This window comes from Mus musculus, chromosome 15 (genome assembly GCF_000001635.26).
Source record: "Mus musculus strain C57BL/6J chromosome 15, GRCm38.p6 C57BL/6J".
In the NCBI taxonomy this organism is placed as follows: domain Eukaryota; kingdom Metazoa; phylum Chordata; class Mammalia; order Rodentia; family Muridae; genus Mus; species Mus musculus.
The window spans coordinates 19,254,060-19,270,876 of record NC_000081.6 but is presented as its reverse complement, the minus strand read 5'-3'; positions in this window follow the sequence as shown (position 1 = coordinate 19,270,876).

The following is a 16,817-nucleotide window of genomic DNA, read 5'->3' as shown; positions in this document are numbered from 1 at the left end:
TTGAAATTTTAGCTACAGGAATAAGACAACAGAAGGAGATCAAGTGAATGCAAATAGGAAAGGAAGAATCAAAGTATCCTCATTTACAGATGATATGGATTTGTACATGAAAGAGCCTAGAGACTCTATCAAGAAGCACCTAAAACTAATAAACACTTTCTCCAAAATAGCAGGATATTAATCATTAGCCTGTCTTCATGTACAAATAATCCTAAAAGCAATAGCTTCTCCTCTTACACATTCAAGCATTTTGAGAAATAAATATGGGAACCAATAATCTTCAATAATCCCAAAATTCATATCTTAGGATAATCCTTCACAAATAAGTGAAAGTTTTACATAATAAAATTGAGGAATACATCAGAAGATAGAAACACCTTCCATTCTCCACAGATGAGTAAAATAAATACTGTGAATGTTGCCAGGAAAATCCTCCCAGAAGAAATCTACAGATTCAATGCAATAGCTATCAAAATTCCAACACAACTCTTCACATAAATTTTTAAAAAGCAATCTTAAACTTCATATCTAAGTATAAAAACCTAGGATATATAAACTAATCCTGAATAATAAAATAACTGCTGGAGGAATCACTGTCACCAATCACAAACTGTACTACAAAGTTAATATAGTTTGAATGAAAACAGAATAGTATAGTATAAAAACAGACACATAGATTAAAAAAAAATAGAATTGAAGACCCAGAAATAATGTCATACTCCTAAAGACACAAGATTTTAGATAAAGAAACCAAAAGTACAAACAAACAAACAAAAGAGCATCTTACAAACTAGTTCTGGTCAAACTGGCTAGCTGCATGTAGAAGAATAAAGTCAGAATCATCTCTCCCATCCTGCATAAAACAACTCCGAGTAGATCACATGCCTCAACATAAGACCAGTTTCTTAGTTAGGGTTTCTACTGCTGCCAAGAAACACAATGACCAAGAAGCAGGTCAGGCAGGAAAGGTTTCTTTGGTAGCTTACACATCCTAATCATAGTTCATCACTAGAAGAGGTCAGTCAGGACAGGAACTCAAACAGGGCTGGTTGGAGACAAGTGCTGATGAAAAGCCCATGTAGTGTGATGCTCCCTGGTTTGTTTTGCAGGACTTGCTCAGCCTACTTTCTTACATGAGCCCAGGGTTGGCACCACCCACCATGGGCTGTGCCCTCCCCTGTTGATCACTAATTGAGAAAATGCCTTACAGCTGGGTTTCACTGAGGCAATTTCTCAACTGAGGCTTGTTCCTTTCTGATGACTCCAACTTGTGTCAAGTTGACACACAAAACCAAGCAGTATGTGATAGAAAAGAATGAAATAAATAAGATGAAACTCATTGGGACAATGAGTGGCCTTTCTGATAGCACAAGCATTAAGAATATCAATTAATACATGGGACCTTGTGAAACAAAAATGCAGAGTACACCATCATTTGAGCAAAGCAGCAGTCTATAGAATATGAAAAAAATCTTTACATTTGTATATCTGGCAGAAAAATAGTATCAGTAATAAAAAAGAACAGAAATAACTAAACATTAAGAACGAATAATGTCTGGGAGGTCACCACCAGTGCTCTCACTCCCAGCAGTTGGGAGACAGAGGCAGATCTTGGTGTTTGAGGACAGCGTGGTCTACAGAGCAAGTCTGAGGACATGCAGAGCTACACAGAGAAATTCTGTTTAGAATATATATGTATATTCTAACATATATATATAATTATATATAATATATATATAATTATATATATAAAGAACATATATATATAATTTTAAAATGGAGTAGCCCACTGGTTTTCCTGAGTCTTAAATGAACTGTGGTGGTATCATGTTCCAGTTTGTCCTGGGGACTTTAGAAAAAGTGGTGTATATGTTGTTTATGTTCCTTCCTAGAAAGAGATATTAATAACACAAAATAATGTCAATTACTTGAGTTTCTGGTAGTGTGCTTTTAAACTTTGTAAATGTGCAAATACAACCATTGCTTTTAAACAAAATAATTTCTAAATATTAATGTGATCAAGGCAAAAATATGGTCATAGGACTCTACAGGTTATACATATTGGTCATATACTATACAGGTTGTTCGCAAAAAAAATGAAATGCAGTGGTTGAGAAACACCCCAAAAATGTACAACATATTTAGCTATCACAGAAATGAAAATTCAAACTACTTTGAGTTTTCATCTTATGGTAGTCAGAATGGCCAAGATTAATTAAAAAGTAAAAAAGGAAAGAAGGAAATAAAAAAGAAAGAAAGGAACAAAAGAAAGGATACGTGGAAAGGAGAAGACTTTATTTTAGAAGTAGGAATGCCACACTGGAAACCAGTATACAGTTTCTTAAATATATGAGATATGATGGACCATATGATCCAACAATATTACTCTTGGACTGCTCCATTCATAACAGCCATAAACTGGACACAGTTTAAAATCATGAAAAGGTGTTCATTATCAATGGGTCAACAGATAAAAATAAACAACATTACATAAAGTGTTCTTAGGAGGCAAAACTTTGATTCATACCCAAAGAGATTTTCCTTTACATTTTCCATTGGGTTATATTCATTTATAACTGAAGAGATCCATTTCTACCGCATGTCTCATACATATGGCCGTCTTCTTGAGTAATCAATCTTTGAGCAGTTCACCACCAGACATGTTACAGTTATGCTCAAGTTGGAGGAATTTGGTTGTACTAGACTATAGGATTCATTGGATTCTACTGAATTCCACAATGTGCCTTGCCTTGCATTGAGTTAAAATGCCAAACATTAGAGATTTCACAATCTTTTTGCAGCAAAGAATTTCTATGTTCTCCATTGAGTTAGTTAGGGTATTTAAAAATTACAAATAAATTTATAAAATATTATAAATAGAAGGATGAATTTTTAACAATCTCCTTTTCTTATCCAATATGTTAAAAATCATTGTGCTGCTAAGGAGAAGGATAGCTTTTCTTGAACTATCCTTTAAACCATTATCAGTGTGTCTGTTTTCTAAACCATCAAAAATAAATGGCTCTTTTCTTTAACCCTACTATGGTTCAGGTACAAAGGGATTTTATTTTGTACCTCAGAACCTTGCTATTTCTCACAATAAAAACAGTTAAACCATCTACCAATTAAAAGACATTATTACCCACAGAATTGTTAGCCAGCTTTTGGTCTAAGCTAAGACATTTACAGTACAATAAATGTATTCTGGGAAATACATGAAAGGTCTAGATTTCAGGGCAAAGAGCTCTCTTGATATTGGCTATATGTCAGAGATTTCTTTGTTGGGATTGACAAACTGTCACTAGTAGCTCTGTGGTTTAGAACTATGAGACTGACCATTTGTCACCAGCAACAATATATTCACACAGAACAGGCAAAGAAGTTCTTATTATTCTAAAATATATAAGTCAAGAGAGAGAGAGAGAGAGAGAGAGAGAGAGAGAGAGAGAGAGAGAGAGGGAGAGGGAGAGAGAAGGAGAGAGAGAGAGAACATGAAGATGGAGAAAGAGGGGAGAGGTAGAGAAGATGAAGAATATGAGTAAGAACAAAGAAGGAGACAAAAGTTCTCAACACAACTTCATGAAAGGCAGGTTTTATTTCAGCCTGTGTGAATATGGGTAACTCATGTTTTTCTGGTGGCTCTTTTCTTGTTTTTTTTGTTTTTTATTTTTATTTTTTGTTTTGTTTTGTTTTTTACTATTCCAACTTGTTTGTTCTCTTTCATCTTATTTTATTATTACTTTTTAGATGGCCATTTGTTTTCTAACTAGAGACAGAAAGGTTGTATATTCGAACAGACAGGATTCAGTGGAGGATCTAGGAGGAGTCAGAGAGAGCAAAAACCATAATCTTAATTATACAAAAAAATCTATTTTCAATAAAGAAAAGAGAAATCAAGGAAAGGTCTTATCAGTGTCCCTCTTCTTGACCTAATATTGTATGATGCTAACTTTCTTTAAAAATGAGCAAAGAGAGAGCAAAGCAAAAGAAAAATTGCAGACATTCTATGTAATGCCCTAAAATCAATAGGAAAATAAAGTAAAAACAGAGAGAGAGAGAGAGAGAGAGAGAGAGAGAGAGAGAGAGAGAGAGAGAGAGAGAACTTTAAGCGTTGTCTTAGAAAGCTTTCCATTACAAAAGTGAAGCCAACATACAAGCCACTGCTGGAACTTCATTTACTCATCAGTAAGCCACAACTAATCTAAAAAGTTGACTGCCCTTGTTTTATTCTTTATAATCAGCCAAACTGGGTATTTGAAGAATAAGATAAAACCAAATAACTCTTCCCTTGTCCAATTACAAAATTAAAGTAGTAAATTTATTCACTCTTCTGAGAAAGAGAAATTGAATTAAAATATAGTGAGTCAGAGAACTGCCAGAAGCCCCCGTCTTATGATCTCTTGCTTACAAATTCATTCTAATCAGAGAAGCTTCTCTCTATAAATTTCTGATAAATCTCTTCTCAAAGTGCAGTTTAGGTAAGTTTTAATTATTTTTGCTCCTATCACTTTACTATTTGAAAGTTCATGTGTGATGATGGTTAACTGATGGTCGTTAGCAAAGCTTAAAAGCATTGTACCCAGTTACAAACACAGATGCATGTACACAAAATACACCCATACAGCCCACAGACATGTTCATATACATGCAATGATGGTTTTGATAACACATGCACACATATCTGCATATACATATACATGCTCATACATGAGTACACACATACTCAGTATAATTACACTATTCTACATGCCTATGACATTCTTTCTTTTCCCATTCAGCAAACTATTCTATGGAACACCTAAGTTTTCCCAGAGTGTTCACTTCCTCCCATGGTGTTCTCTATTGAAATGCAGAATCAACCTGTTCTTATTTCAGAAAACTGAGCAATTGTTTACAGGCTATCAATTACTTTGATTCATGAAACGTAAATGTCAACTCTCATATGCATCTCTCCTAACCTAATTGAGTTAGTCAACATTGACACATGTATGGTAAGGACATCTATTTTTTTCCCCTTTTATTGGATCTTTTCTTTATTTGCATTTCAAATGTTATCTCCTTTCCATGTCTCCCCTCCAGAAACTCCCTATCCCATCCCCCCTCCCCCACTCAACCACCTACTCCTGCCTTCCAGCCCTGGCATTCACCTACACTGAGGCATCGAAGCTCCCAAGACCAAAGGCCTCTCCTACCACTGATATCCAACAAAGGCCATCCTCTGACACATCCTCTGGCTAGCACCATGGGTCCCTCCATGTGTACTCTTTGGTTGGTGATCCAGTCCCCGGGAACTCCGAGGGGGGGGGGGGTCTTGCCAGTTGACACTGTTGCTTCCCCCACGGGGTTCCAAAGCCCCTCAGCTCCTTCACTCCCTTCTCCAACTCCTTCATCTGGGGCCCCATGCTCAGTCCAAAGGTTGACTCCGACCATCCTCGACCATCCTCATCTCTATATGTCAGTCTCTGGCAGAGCCTCTCAGGAGAGACAGCCTTATCAGGTTTCCATCAACAAGCACTTCCCAGCATCCACAATAGGTCCCGGTTTCGCGACTATTTTTTAATGGATGCTAAAAGAGCAGTTTTTTCTCCATTGCTTCTCATACTATGTGGCTTATGATGTGTTAGAATATTGGCTCGTGTCTGAACATAGCACACCAGGTCAAAACAGTTCCACTTGTAAGAGTTTTATTGGAAGAGAGAGGGGCAAGGTGGCAGCAGAAAGAGAAGGGGAGGGGGGGGGGAGACAGGAGAGGGGAGGGGAGGGGAGGGGAGAGGAGAGGAGTGGAGTTGGGGGGGGGAAGAGGGGCTTTCTTTATGTATGGGTAATGAAGTAACACAGGTAAAGATGGGAAGTGAGCCAAGTACATTCTGGTAATATAGTGGCTGTTGCCTGGGCAACCTCTGTGATTTCACAGGTTTCAGAGGTCCTGAAGCCAACAGGTTGTGTCTTCTCAAATTTCTTTGTTGAATTTATTATGTATCCTGAATTTCTTTTTTTTTTTTTTTTTTTTTTTTTTTGGTTTTCGAGACAGGGTTTCTCTGTGTAGCCCTGGGTGTCCTGGAATTCACTCTGAAGAGCAGGCTGGCTTCGAACTCAGAAATTTGCCTGCCTCTGCCTCCCAAGTGCTGGGATTAAAGGTGTGCGCCACCACCACCCGGCCTGAATTTCTTAATTTGGAATACTGTGGAGAGCATTCTCTACAACCCTGGAATGTGCCCGTGTTCACCTTCTCTTTTAGAGCCTATCTTTGAATTGAAAGACTCCGAGAGGAGTCCCTCGCTCAGGCCTCAGGACAATAGCGGACACCCAAGAACTCACGACAGACCGAGCTTGTTGCAAACCACATGAGGCTTTATTGGGGAAAGCCAGAGCTCTGGGGACGACTCATATCCCACGCAGGGGTAGAGGAGTCGTCCTCGAGGGGAAAGAGTTCCCAGTTTTTATAGGCCCTCAGGGGGGAAAGGAGAAGGGGGAGATTAGGCGATTTCCAGATCTAAACAATGTCTATTCTCAAGAAATGGGTATGGGAGGGGTACAAGGAAAGAGTCTAATGAAGGTGCAGCAATGGGCACACACCTGGTCAGAACATTGGCAGACACACAGGTTCAAGGAGTGGCCAGAGCATTGTGCACCTCTATTTTTCTAAATCAGTGAAGCTAGTTCTGCTAACACTGACGTCTATCTTGCCAATATCAGGGCTTCTGTGTCCTTTTACATTCTGCCAGGATCTTTCAGAATAACATCATGTGGAGATGAGCTCCAGTGTGCAAATTTCTATAGAAATACAATTATTCAAATCTTAGAAAAAGGCCTATGATGCTAATTTCATCAAAAGGTCCTGAAAACATCTATAAAAATGCTTTGAGCAAATAACTAAACAAAAACTGGAAAAAAATAGATAAATAAAGACAGAAGTGAGACTACAAAGCTGAAAAGACACATGTTTTTACCTGATACATCTCCTAAGATGTGTGTGTATGTGTGTACAGACATAAAATAATAGATGATAGAGGAAGTATTGCATGCATGCATAGATGCTGTTTTATACATACATGAGTGGATATATATATATATATATACATATATATATATATATATATATAATGTAAAATCACATTAAAGGGAATAACTTCACTTAGGTATACGCTTGCAATAAACTTAACAAGTTTTAGGGAAATGACCATATTCTCCATGAAACACTTTACTTGTTCTCAGAGGTTGCAATAGGGAGCAACAGTGTCAACCAGCCAGATCTCCCAGAGCTCCCAGGGACAGGACCACCAACCAAAGAGTAGACATGGAAGGACCCATAGGGCTGGCCCCATATGTGGCAGAGGATGGCCTTTTTGGACTTCAGTGGGAGGAGATGCCCATGGGCCTGAAGGGCTTTGATGCCCCAGTATAGGAAATGGATGCATCTGGAGGATACCATCCATAGTGAGGTAACCCAATCACAAAAGACTTCATTAGATATGTACTCAAAATAGTTGGTCAGTTTCAGAGAAGGTTCTGTGGGGTTTTAAGAAGATATAATAGCTTTTGTTTGGGTGAAATGATCTGTAGATATCTATTAGGTCCATTTGATTCATAATGTATGTTAGTTATCTGCTTGTCCTTGGTGTTGGCAGACCCGGTATTCCCTGATAGTAGCAGACCTTTGGTGGCAATGGGTATCTGTGAATGCAGGTAGAGCTTATAGTCTGCTGCTTGACTTACATGGAGCAGACCTGGCAGGCAAATGATTTGCCATTTGCAGAAGGGACTCCTCTGGTGTCTCTGATAGCAGCAGGCCACTGGAAATGCATGTAGAACAGTTTGTTGGCTTATGAAGTGCATAGGGAACAGGCTGGAGCTCATCACTACTGAGCTTACCCAGAGGGGACGCAGAAGGTACTAAATTGGTGTCAAGGGGTTTCACCTGCTAGTTCCAGATGGCACCAGGTCTCTGGGAATGGAGGATGAGCTGTGAGCTAGGCAGTGGAGGGCACAGGCAATAGGGCAGAGCTATCTGCTGCAGGGTTTACCTGGAGGGTGTGAGTTTTTAATATAGGTAGATGGTATTTTTCTTTTTTCATGGTCTTTATATGTATGGTTATATAAATCTTTTAATTATGCAAGATGCTATAAGAGAGAAAGTTTTGTAACATTGAAAATGTTAAGAAGCATTTTTAAGCTTTGATCTTCATTCCAAAGTAAATATCACAATATAGATTAATTTGAATTTCACTGTGAATATATGAGATGTTTTAATATCCACCTTGACTCCAGGCATTATTGACTTTTTAAATAATTTTCTCTGCATTGTGATTACACCTTAAATATTTTAAACCTACATATTCAAAGTAGTCAATATATATTTTTATAAGCAGAACCTAATTTTTTTCATTATATATTTCAATCTAACTGATGGTTGTCATAGCAAATGCTCATTGTCATATCAAATCTGCACTCATTGTCAGTTCCCTTCCTGGAGAGCCCTAGTAACCTTATTTTAGAAATTTAGACAGATCATGTGCCACAGCTGGACTCAGTCAGTCCCTCAACCTGTGGGAGAAGTTGGGGTCCCAGTTCTCAGGTGGACAAGGAGTCAGCAGGATGAAAAATAGACATGGACACCAGAGAGAGTTGTGTATCTGAATGTAATTTCTCAAAGAAAGCATCAGGCTTATATTATAGAAGAAAAACAAGGAAGTTAGGTGATACATCAGCCAAAGTACATCAAGATGCATAATGGCCCTTTACAAAAAACAGAGAAAATGGATACATAAAAGCTGAGAGGAACCAGGCAGTGTTTACAACTGAGAAAAGAGCAACGCTATCTAAAATCAGCTATTTACAGGAGCCACGTAAAAGGGCTAATATGCCCAGGTGCAATTTTAGTCTATTGTTTAACCGACCACCAGGGGTCCCTTAGTAAATACCTAATTATGTTATTCCTCTGGGCCTAGTGAAAAATGTATAACAGGGAAGCTCTGTTCTACTAATCTTTTCATGAATTATACAATACTCTAGTTCCTCCTTAAACCACAACCCACCTTCTTTCTACTATTATGTAATGTAAGCTGCCACTCATGTCAATAATGAGAATTTTAAGTATACTTTGATGAACTAGCCCTGAGATTTCTAGTTTCTATTCAGCAAATTCCAATGCCTGATTTCTTACTATCAACACTGGAGGCATTTTGTCTGAATGAGTAACATTCTTACAAAATTCCAAGCTCAGGGTTGGCTCAATAACTGCCTAGGACATCAGAACATCAGTGATGGCCAGGGAGCAAAGTTTAATCTAACTTAGCTATTTGTCAAATCATTCCTTGGGGTCACCTATAATAAAACAATACTGAAGAAAAGCACTTTAAACCCTTCATACATTATCGCAAGGACATACTGGGAGCATCCACACTACAGGATGCCAAGGCTCCAGTTTCCATGAAACTTTTTGCCTCAGAACTGTGGCCAATCTTTTGGACTTTCCATGCAGACTTCACAGGAGTGGATGTGGCATTTTTCCCCTTTTTATTTTTTAGACATTGACTTATGACCCAGAATCTCAATGCATTCAGGAGTTAATTAGTCTATGTGAGGTCATAAATAAGAGAGAGAGAGAGAGAGAGAGAGAGAGAGAGAGAGAGAGAGAGAGAGAGAGAGAGAGAAGAGGGAATGTTTTAGAGCACAAAAGAGTTGGGTAATGTCTCTTTCAATCATGCAGGACATTGAAAATTATTTAAAGTGTTGTTCTTGATTTTGTAATGTACTCAGAGTTCTCTGGATAGTGTTCAGGGCCTAGCGAAATGATTTCTCTTAAGTTTTAAATGATAGCTAGCTGATAAGAGACTGGTCCAGAAAGCAATGATGGAATGAGGGTACATGTAAGGTGATGGAGACAGAGTCTGCTACAGGTCTGTAAGTGTGAAGGAAGTGATGTTTCTGAGGGAGCCAACTATGCCAAACTTAATGTTATCACACTGGTAGAACATATCTTACATAATACTTTATTTTCTTTGATTTTTATATTAAAATATCATAATGTGATACCCAGAGCCAATTATGTCTAATTGCAGTGAATATGCAGCAACATTTATTAACCACCCACATATATGAGCTCAATAAACCTGGTATGTGTGCATATTTCAATAGTTGGCTAATAACATAACAGTTATGATGCAATCAGCCACAATTGGGAACACAACTTTCCATTGAAATGGAATAGCAGAATCATTATGATGGACAATTTACCAATATGCAGTGGAATCACAGTAGCACTGAATTTGATCTTATAAATTCTTTTCATTATATTTTAAATGAGTGCATCCGCTTGATTAGGGTGGATCATAGAATGAACTGATAAATGAGTGAATTTCTCCACCAACACCAAATTTCCTCATTATTCTCAAGTACTTTTGAGGTCTCTAAGCACTGTGTACTCTTTTGTAATCATAGGATAATTACCCCTGTAAAAGGTTTAGTTTCCAAGTTTACTAATATTGAATAAAAGCCTTATCATCATTCCAATACATAAGATACTCCTTGAAAATATTTATGATTATAAGATGCTTTAAAGTATTACAGTTCATAAGACATCATTAAAAGTCACTTTGCAGGTGGAGAAATGTTTTCTCCAGAGAAGGGAAGGATTCAGCTAATTGTTATGTCTCTTACTTTTCTAACGTGGAAGTGAGTCATACCCAAAAAGAAACTAACTTAAACAGATGGAAGATTTTGGCTATGTCAAGTAAATCAGATGAAAACTCTTTGTTTCATAGTTTTATTTAGGTCACATGTTCACTCACTTGTCTCTCTTCCTTGTCAAGCAGATTAATAGATATGTGGTCCAGTTGGCAACAATAGAGGTGTTGCATCAGCGCAGAAATAGACATATACTCAGAATATGTGATTGGGTTAAAGCAATTGCTAAGAATCCAATAATTTCTAATACTATGTCACTTTTTTAACATTGTAAGCTCTGATTATGGAAGCTGGTTAATAATAATGTCATAATGTTTAATGTCATAAACTGTAGAAGCAGCAGCATTTTTCTTTTATGGAAAGAGTGACTATGTGTGTGTGTGTATGTGTGTGTGTGTGTGTGTGTGTCCCCTCAAGTTCTCTGTGCACAGTATTTCTGCAAAAATACAGATACCACATCTACCATCACCTCATTTACTACAATAGCACATCTAATTCATGAACTCATCTAACAATAAATAAAGCATTGCAATTGTTCCATACTAGAGAAATTCACAGGGATTCTTAAATTCTCTGACATGCACAAAATTAGCTTAATAGAATTGTGGAATAGTCTTGAACATTTCATTACTATGCCTACAAAGAGGTGGCACCTTGCTGGGCAGGGATGAAATTGGGCAATATGCAAGATATAACACTGTTTAGTACCTAACATATTACTTTTGCTTTCCTAAGGCTTGTATTTATGGATGTGGAAAGAAAGATATGTGAAATAATAGGAATGTGTCATCTACTCAATAACCTAAAGATCCAGTAATAAATTCTTGTTTCTTCTCCTCATGATTATGCTCCATGTAGATGAGTTTTAAAGAGATAAACAGTTTCATCTGGGGAAATATGGTATCTAGATATAGATATATACATATATGATATAATTATATCAGATAGATAGATAGATAGATAGATAGATAGATAGATAGATAGATAGATAGATAGATATAATTAGTACATATGATTGCAAAGAAGCACAACAAAGTCAGACATTTACAATGGAAGGCAGTTTAGCCATGAAAAAAAAGAATATATTCCTTGTAATTTGTTCCAGAACCATCGACATGGAAACTAAGCAAACAATGAAACTAACTGACATTATGACTCAAATGAACATAATATATATCTACAAAAAATTTCACCCAAATACAAAAGAATATATATTCTTCTTAGGATTTCATAGAACCTTCTCAAAACTGACCACATGATCGGTCACAAAGCAAACCTCCACAGATAAAATAAAATTGAAATAACTCCTCCTACCTTATCAGACCACCATGGGAAAAGCCTGACTTCAGTAAAAACACACATGCATACATACATACATGCATACATACAGAGAGAGAGAGAGAGAGAGAGAGACAGAGAGAGACAGAGAGAGACAGAGACAGAGACAGAGAGAGACAGAGACAGAGAGACAGAGACAGAGAGACAGACATATATTTCCATGTAAACTGCTTCAGAACCAAAAATGAAGAAAGCTGTGAAGTTACCAATGCTTTACTTTGAGTCTAATTCATGCATGGCCATCTCTTCTCATTAGTATATCATGTAACATGTGTAACCAGTTTAAATTTCATCATGTTGTTTGGGTTGAATTTTTATAAGATATGCAGAAATCAAAATCAAAATCAGAATCTAGAAAAAAATTATAACTGAAAAGAAAAATAATCCCTTGAAGGGATTAAAAAGAGTCTGGTTTTGTGTGGGAATTTGAAAGCATGATAGATGAAGACATAGCTTCTCTCTCTCTCTCTCTCTCTCTCTCTCTCTCTCTCTCTCTCTCAATGTACGCATGTCATTGTCATTGTCAAGTTCCCAACCAGGGACATACATGTTTACAAGGCTCTATTGAATTTCTCAGAATTTTTTCCATTGATGTTTCTAATCAAAGTAGAGTGCAAGAAAAAAAAATGTAAGATGTAAAAGTGAATCTCTCTCTTTCTCTCTGCCTCTCTCCATATATATATATATATATATATATATATAGTATGAAATAGCACAATCCAAATGAAACATATGAGAAAATATTTCAAATAGCACAATCCAAATGAAACATATGAGAAAATATTTCAACCGGGGCATGAGGAAAATATTTGCATTCCAGTGCTTATGAAAGCTGTGAAGGAGATCCTTGTTACATACAAAAATCTTGTTTTAGAGCGAAGGATAATTATCAATTTTGAAACTAATAAAGCATTGAAAAATGTTATGGACAGAAAGGCATGAAAAAGAAAAAGCATTAAAGAATAAGTCTAGAAACTACGTTGTTATTAAGTAAACATTCACTTATAAATAATCCTCAAAAGGGCCAAATAACAACTGGCCTCACTTAAGACCCACGTCATGGGCAAGTCTCAATCCCTGCTATTATTAATGATACTCTGTTAGCTTACAGACAGGGAGCCTGGCATGACTGTCCTCTGAGATGCTCTACCAGCAGCTGACCGAAACAGATGAGGACGTATGTAGGAGACAGTTATGAAAGAGTTGGGGGGAAGAGTGAAGGAACTGAAGGGGATCATACAATCATGCAATCATAAAGAAAGACAAGCAGTGTCAACTAATGTGGACCTCTGGGAGTTCTCAGAGACTGAGACACCAACAAGAGAAAACATAGCGGCTGGACTGAGACCCCAGGCACCTATGTACCAGAAAGCTGACATGTCTGGCCTCACCTTCTCAGAGACGAAGGGAAAAGAAGGAGCCAAGGAGGTACTCTGTGAGGGTAACACCAGGAGGGGACAGCATTTGGGACATAATAAATAAATAAATAACCCTTGAAAATGTTTGCATGTACATGGTATGTTCATCTTTCACTCCCCTCTGAGTACTCTCTCCATATCATGCCATCATTCTGACTTCTTGTTCTCCGTTTTTACTTATTTACTTATTTTGACCCACTGAGTCCAAATACTGCTGCTCACGTGAAGCTGAGTGAGTGATCCTCTGAGGTAACCCTCAAGCTCTTACATTGAGAACCTGTTTCCACTGTCCCACTGAGAAGACTGTCAACCTGTGTTTAATCCCTGGGACTCACAAGACAAGAGCTGACTCCTGAATGGTTTCTTTTAACTTCCATGCGAGCACTGCACTGTGTGCTTGCTCCACACACATACAATGCATGAAAATGAACTTAAAACATTTTCAAGCTTATAGACATTCTTTAATTGAAACAATATTAATGGCTAGCCATGAAAACTTTTTCAATTTTTTTGAGATCCAGCTTAGTATTCAATAGTCATTTAATATTTATGGTGTTTACTCAGTATCATTTTCTTAAGGTCATTGTCCTGAAAGGATACACACATTTGTAATATCCATTTGAAAAATTCCAGAATATTTCCCATGCTATCCTAAAACGTAAATGAAGAAAATACCTAATTAAAAAAAAAAGAAACTTGGAAAAAGATAAATAAATAAACCTTAACCTTAAGTTTCATATTCATAGTGTCAATGGGACACTAACTGATGAGAAATAAACTAGCAAGATAAATGCATGCATGTGAGCCACCACCATGGTTTTGTTCTCAACTCTTTTAACTATGAAATATAGTGCTTTCATGATCAAAAAAAAAAAAAAAAAAAAGAAAAGAAAAGAAAGAAAATTACAGAAAAAAAAGTTATTGTCAAGAAAATCTTCATTTATACTTTTTGTTTCACAAAAAAGATTTTAATGATTTGATGTGTGCTTATTAATTGAATTTTACTAATTACATGTATTTTAATACTTTGTTTTAAACCCAATATTTACAGAAGCAGCCTATTAAATGCATAAAACTCTTTTGTAACCTTATCAATTATCTAAAATATTAATGTTTATAATGTGTTTATCACTCATCACAATGACTATATATCACATTTTTCTATATATGAAGTCATAATATATATAATATATTGGCCCACATGATGCCAGATTAGTCACAGGAAGGGGTTTCTTGAGAGCAAGTATATGATATAATTAATGGACAATACTCATAAAGTCTAAAACTTATGGGCTACCAAACAGCAAAACTTGGATAAGTAGTCCCTTCCTCTAGATACATGTCTTGTGATGCATCCATATGTCTTAGGGTTTCATTTTCTTCTTATGATTTATTTTTTTTAGCCTCTGCATAGAAGGCAGTGTCTGGCCTATACTTATGCTTAATAATCTTGCATTAATTAAACTGCCTGATTAAATAAACCCCCAGGTGTTTTTTCAAACTAAACAGGAGCCTTCTTAAAATTATTTTCTCTATTGCTTCATTAGCACGAATTTAAATTTTTTTAATTTTTTTCTTTACTACCAAATAACACAAATTTAACTTCCTGCTAACCAAAATAAACTAATCTAAGCATTAGGTTATTCAAGTTGGTGAGTTATTTTTAAATGGAGGTTAGCTATTTGTCTGTAGAAGTGAAACGAAATTGTAAATGCACACAGAAAATTCATTTTTATCTTGAAAATTACATTTAATGGCAAGTGCTGAAATATTTGAGTGCATAAAATATACTTATTCTGTTGTACCATTTTAGCAGGATAGTGTCAAGAGGATAATTATTAAAACAGAAAATCTATGTGCTATACTGAAAGAGAAGGTAGAAAGGTTCAAGATGAATGTTCTGAAATTTGTTTGTACAAGGCTTCTCTTTTTTATGGGGCAGTAATTACTTCCACTCATTTAAAAAAATAATTTATTTTTCTATTCACTATACATCCAGATTACAGCCATGCTCCCTCCTCTTCTCCCAGTTCTACCCCTACAAATCCATCCCCCAATGGTGTCACCCCTTCTTAGAGAAGGTAGAGCTGCCATCAAGTACCACCCTTTGCTGGAACATCTAGTCCCAGCAAGATAAGGTACATCCCCAGGCTCCTTTTGCCTCACCCAGGCATGGCAAAAAAGTGGAAGCTAGCAAAACATCATGTGAACGGTCTTTTATCTAAATGCTAGCTCCATTAACCAAGGCAGGCTCCAAATGACCTAATCAAATGCTAGCAGTTCTTTCTCTGAATGATCTCATATTGGCAAAGATTGAATTTAAGAGAACTGTCATTCAAACCAAAGAAAATACCATAGCAGTACACACCTTCATAGCTATAAATGCAGTGAGCAGTGTAACAACCTAAAGGGTTTTATTAAATGTCTGAAAATGGAAAATGTCATGACTGTTAGTATATATATATATATATATATATATATATATATATATATATATATATGACTAGGCTATCTGGTATTATTAATACACAAAGTATCTTTGAAAGATCTGCATTTGACCTCTGGATTACACTTTCAAAACAACTTATTTGTTTTATGTCAAAATTACAATAAATTTCTAAAAGTTCACGACTTAAGTACTTCTTTGCCATGGAGTTGTTATCTTTTCAATCACAAGAGTTTTACTCTGTAAGAGCTACAGTTGATCGCATAATATCTCCTCCATTAACCCGCATATTCACAGTGCTCTCAAGTGTTACATAGGGAAATAAGCAAGCATAGCATAAAGACACAAAACATATGACTTTAATATATCAGTCTGATTTGTTTTTCTTTAAAGATACAATAAGCGTTCACATGGAACATCTTACTTAAACTCAAAGTCTACAAGATGAGAATTATGTACAGAGCTGAAACTTTATAGTTTATGTACATTCAATAAAAGTGAATGTGCTGCCCTTATTTGCTTTCAAGTTTTGAACATCTCAAGGATTTAATTTTTTTTTTTAATTTAGGAATGTAAACTCAAAGTGTTGAATGTGATTTAATAGAGTCAAATACTCAGGAATCAACACAGAGAGAGACCGAGAGAAAGGGACAGAATGAGAAAGAGAGAGAGACAGAGACAGGGAGAGATAGGGAGAGACAGAGAACATGAAAACATGTCATCAAATGTAACAACAGAAGAAAATATTGGGGTGGTTTGGGATGTTGGCTCATGTCTGTAATGTCAACAGCTGAAAAGCTGAGTAAAGACGATTCCTATGGGTTCATGGTCATGGCTACATATTAAGAACTATCTCAGGGGGAGTGGGGGGAGAGGGAAAGGGAAAGAGGGAAAGAGAAAGGGAGAGGGAGGCAGACAGAGAGAGACAG